The sequence below is a fragment of the Galeopterus variegatus genome, unplaced genomic scaffold (assembly GCF_000696425.1).
Source record: "Galeopterus variegatus unplaced genomic scaffold, G_variegatus-3.0.2 Scaffold641, whole genome shotgun sequence".
Taxonomy (NCBI): domain Eukaryota; kingdom Metazoa; phylum Chordata; class Mammalia; order Dermoptera; family Cynocephalidae; genus Galeopterus; species Galeopterus variegatus.
Window position 1 is genome coordinate 145,605 of NW_007726752.1, and position 5,803 is coordinate 151,407.

A 5,803-nucleotide genomic window follows, 5' to 3' on the forward strand; every position below is an offset into this window, starting at 1 on the left:
GGAGAAGTGGTGCCTTCTTGCTCTTCTTTAAGAACAAAAAACATCAACAAAACTAAAGATTAGTCAGTGCGAACTGGAGTTTGACTCATTCATTCATTTTCTGACTACTTCATTCATTCAACCAGTACTAATCTTATCTATGATTCTGTTTCACACCAAAAGAGAATGCTTACAACTAGTTCTTATCTATTTCCTTGGACATTTTCTGTGCCCAGTAGGGGAGAAGACGGTACTGATGGCTAATATGTTCAGGGAATGCTGGGAGCATAAAGGAAGGAGTTTTCAGTTGGCCAGAAGTAAAACATGAGGCGGTACATTTGAATTCTATTTTGGTTTGTGTTTTTTTTTTTTTTTTTTTTGTCCTTTTTGAGCCCAGCCGCACCGTGCTCAGCCAGTGAGCGCACCGGCGGTCATCCCTATATAGGATCCGAACCCGCGGCAGAAGCGCTGCTGCGCTCCCAGCACCGCACTCTCCCCGAGTGCACCACGGGCTCGGCCCGGAGAGGTTGTATTTTAGATAATGATCACAGTTTGATCAACTTAACTTTTCACAAATTGTACTTTGGAATGTTATGTTGTTAATTTTAATGTTACCAGTTTCCATTGTTTAAGCTGTACTTAGCCATAGATAATTTTTGCCACATTGCCCATGTCTTTGTGTCTTTTTGAAATGATTGAATCAACTGATTTCTCTTGCGAAACTTCCTTGTCTTTACAATAAAAAACAGAAGCTAACTGAATCGGGGATGTACCCAGTTTTCTCCTTCTAATAGGGGAGTTGCTAAGGTGCAGTCCCTTTGGGCTTCTCATTGCATTCATGTTGCTTTGAGTAATCCTTTTTTGCATCTCTGTTGCACAGTGAGAAGTGTAGCACCATTTCCCCAAACTCTCTCCCCAAACCTAATGTGAGCCCTAATCCCATAAGTTCTTTCCAACATCCTCTTACTGTGTTGCCTCATGGTTCTCCTATGGTGTGTGATCTCCCTCACTGTAATGAGAAAAAAGACCCCACTTGTTTAACTGTAGGTGAGTTCCTGGTGGTCTTTGGCTGGATGGCATAGACAGAAATTCACCAAGATTCAGCTGATACCCTCGCTACCTTGGACCAAGATGCTCAAGTCAGCAATAGTGTGAACATCTGAGACCCCTGTGTCTCTACTGTTTGAGGTGTCACCCTTTCCATAGCTGGGACGTAAGCTCACACTGAACTGAGCTCTGATATTTTGTTGAAACCCTTTAGCATTGAGTTTATTTTGTTTTCTTAGGAATAGGTACTGTGGGATTTTTGTTGTTGTTGTTCTTATCTATTTTGATTTGTATTGTTCCTTGGTAAAATTGTGTCCTAGCCTTCTAACACTTGCTTCTATAGTTTATCTGCTTGTCTATTGTCTTGACTGTTGTTTGTTTATAAGATGAAATTTTTATAGGGAGAGATGGGCATAAGTCTGATAAGCTCATTATCCAGCTGCACCTAGCATCCTTTGGACATGCCTTGTCTTGGGTCATCACTTCAAAACCTTTTAAGGATTCTTCTTTAATATTGTCCTTTTGTCCCTGAGAGCTATTATGTTGAGTTTTGTCTGCCTAGCTTCAGGAGTGTCTGGCTCCTGATAGGTGATGACTGATTGGCCTTTGGCCAACCTCCAGAGAAATAAAATTAGACATGCACCATCCTTATGGACCATTTTGTTCCATGGGCTCTTTTCCATTGAGAACGGTGCCTCTTCCAAGCCAAACACTTAACCTGTTGCCTATTTTCTCACTGTAACACTAATTTGTACGTTTATCTTTCTGGCAAGTACAATTTCTCTAACCCGTGACAGTTTAGAATCGCAGTGGCCATGTTGCAGAGCTTTTTGACATGGAAAAGATGGTTCATTTAAAAGATACTCTAGAATGGAAAAGCAGAGAAACCCTTATGAACAGATGGTCTCATTTGTTTAAAAGAGAGATATTTTATTGAATGTAGGAAGTACCCTATTCCTTCAGTTCCATATCTTGGAGATTAAGTTCTGGCTTTCTAATTGCATGGCTTGAGAAAATTATCAAACATCCAGTTTACTGTCTAAACCAGCTGTAATGTGGTTTCTTCTATTTTTATATATTTAAACTTTCTTTTCTCCATCTGCAGAGGAAATGTAAATTGGCTTAACAATGACAATTTCATGTTGGTCTAAAGCCAACTCTCTCTCACTTTTTATATTCCTCTCTCAGTCTCTCTGTCTCCCTGTCTCTTTCTCTCTTTTTCTCTGTCTCTTGGGAAACTTTAGGGATTAACCATTAAAAAACAAACAAACAAAAATTCCCTTCATAATCTAGGGAACATCTAATCCAACTAAACAGTAAAAGACATCTAAAAGAAAGAAAGCACTGTTCAACTGTGTTTATATATGCATAATAGATTCTGTTACAGCTTTAATTCCAAGACGAAAGGGCTTTGAGCATGACTGAGTCTTTAAAAAGTAATTAAAAAATAATTTTTAAAAATGTCAGTACAACATTTTGGCTTATACAACAGTAGGGTTAAGTTTCTCATGATTTAAACTTTCTGAATGTCCTGATGGATTTTGAGTTGAATAAGTTACCACCGTTTCCATAACTTGTTTAAAATTAGATTGCATGTATACAGTTATATTTAACTAAATTAATTTATAATAATGTGTGTCTTTTTCTTGTGGTAAAATATACATAACATAAAACTTAGCATTTAACCATCTTTAAATGTACAGTTTAGTGGCATTAAGTGCATTTGCATTGTTGTGCAGCCATCACCACCATTCATCCCCAGGATCTTTTCCCCTTCCCAAACGAAAACTGTGTACCTACTAAACACAAATTCCCCATTCTCCATGTCTCCCCAGCCCCTGGTAACCATTGTTCTACACTCTGTCTTTATGAATTTGACTATTTTAGGTGCCTCACATAAGTGGAATCATACAAAATCTGTCCTTTTGTGTCTGGCATGCTATTTCATTTAGCATAATGCTTTCAAGGTTTATCCATGTTTTAGTATATATCAGAATTTACTTCCTTTTTTTTTTTTTTAAAGATGACCGGTAAGGGGATCTTAACCCTTGACTTGGTGTTGTCAGCACCGCACTCTCCCGAGTGAGCCACGGGCCGGCCTGAATTTACTTCCTTTTTAAGGCTAAATAACATATAGATATCATATTTTGTTTCTCCAACAATGGATGTTTGGGTTGTTTCCACCTTTAGGCTATTGTGAGTAATACTGCTATGAGTGTTGGTGTGCAGCTATCTGTTCAAATCCCTGCCTTAATTTCTTTCATGTATATACCCAGAAATAAAATTGTGGAGTTATATGGTAATCTAAATGAGGGGACTGCGAAAAGTTCATGGAGAATGGAATTAAAAGATAAAAATAGGGCCGGCCCTGTGGCGCACTGGAGAGTGCGCCGCTTGGGAGCGCGGTGGCGCTCCCGCCGAGGGTTCGGATCCCATGTGGAGACCGGTTCCCGCTCGCTGGCTGAGCGTGGTGCGGGTGCAACACCGAGGGTTGCGATCCTGTTACTGGTCAGTAAAAAAAAAAAAAGAAAAAAAAAGGAAAAAAAAAGATAAAAATAAAAAATACACATTTTATTTTTTAACATAACCTCCACCAAGTTCAAGGTACTTTTGTAAGTGATGACACCAGCCATTGAGTCCATCCCTAAAGAACTGAGGGTCCTGGGAATTTAAACATGTAACAATGCAGTCTTTTCTACATTAACTGAAGAAAAATGAGTGCTCTATAAGATCTTTTTTTTTTTTTTGTCTTTTTTCGTGACCAGTAAGGGGATCGCAACCCTTGGTGTGGTGTCGTCTGCACCGCGCTCAGCCAGTGAGCACACCGGCCAGTCCTATATAGGATCCGAACCCGCGGCGGGAGCGTCGCTGCGCTCCCAGTGCCACACTCTCCCGAGTGCGCCACGGGGCCGGCCCTCTATAAGATCTTTTAAAATTAGGAGACAAAAATAAGTCAGAAGGAGATAAATCAGGACTGTAACGTAGATGCCTCGTGATTTGCCACTGAAACGCTCACAAGATTGCCCTTGTTTGATGAGAGGGATAGCAGGAGCATTGTTGTGGTGGAGAAGGACTCTGGTGAAGCTTTCTCAGGAGTTTTTCTGCTAAAGTTTTGGTTAACTCTCTCAAAACACTCTCACAATAAGCAGATGTTATCCATCTTTGGCCCTCCAGAAAGTCAACAAGCAAAATGCCTTGAGCAAACCAAAAAACCGTTGCCATGATCTTTGCTCTTGACCAGTCCACTTTTGCTTTGACTTCTACCTCATCGTAGTCATGGCTTTGATTATGCTCTGTGTTTAGGATCATAATAGTAAAGGCATGTGTCATCTCCTGTTACAATTGTTTGAATAAATGCTTCTTTATCTTGATCCCATGTGTTTAAAATTTCCTTTCCATTGAAGGCTCTGCTCTTGTCTGCAGCTGATCTGGGTGCTACAGTTTTGGCACCCATCCAGTGGAAAGTTTGCTCAACTTTAATTTTTCAGTCAGAATTGTGTAAGGTGAACTGATTGAGACATCTATGGTGTTGGCTATTGTTTCTGCTATTAATCGTCAGTCCTCTTTAATTAAGGCACAAATAAGATTAATTTTTTTTTTTTTTTGCAAATTGATGTGGATGATCTGCCGCTGTGGACTTCGCTTCAACATCAGTGAACTGATTGAGACATCTATGGTGTTGGCTATTGTTTCTGCTATTAATTGTCAGTCCTCTTTAATTAAGGCACAAATAAGATTAATTTTTTTTTTTTTTGCAAATTGATGTGGATGATCTGCCGCTGTGGACTTCGCTTCAACATCATCTTGTCCCTTCTTAAAACGAGTTATCCATTTCTAAACTGCTGATCTCTTTGGAGCATTGTCCCCATAAACTTTTTGTAAAGCATCAATGATTTCACCATTCTTCCACCCAAGCTTCCCCATAAATTTAATGTTTATTCTTGATTCAATGTTAGCAGAATCCATGTTGCTCTGATAGGAGCTCTTTTCAAACTGATGTCTTATCCTTCTTAGCGACTCAAATTAGATCCTGTTCAAATGTGTTATAACAATTTAGTACAAGTTTATTTTAGTGCAAGAAAAAAACCCATTAAAACCCATGCATAATTTTTTCATTAACTTTTTGAAGACCCCTAGTATTTATAGGCCGAGGAAAAGCTATTATGAATTTATCTCTCTTATCTTATGTCTCTATGTTGAGGTAAATCCATTTTTGTCTTCTGTCCCCCTACAAAAATAACCCTGTCTCTTTTCTCTCATTCGCAGACAAAATTTTCAAATAATGTTGTCTATACTCACTACATCCTCAATTCCTAGTCAAAAAAATGTTTTATCTAAAACTAATTGGCCAGAAGTGGAAAATATGCTCTGGAAAACTGTTAGGTGACTAAACATAAACTCTGAATGAAATTTGTGTTATCATAGTATACCATAATTTTTAAAACTATGTGATTTGAAATAAGTATGTGTGTCTAAATTGAGTCTAAATGTTACACATAGACTTGAACAATTTCATCTATACCTTTAAATGTTTACATATCCAAGTTGCCTAAAATTTGCTTTGTAACTTCTCATAGAGAAAAGGATGGTGGCTTCTATGGTCTGAACATTTGTGTCTCCCCCAAAATTCGTGTTGAAACATAATCCATACCTGGTGGTATTAAGAGTTATAGACTTTGGGAGGTGATTAGGTCATGAGGTCTCTGTCTTCACGAATGGAATTAGTGTGCTTATAAAAGAATCCTGAGGGAGCTTGTTTGTCCCTTCTGTCATGTGA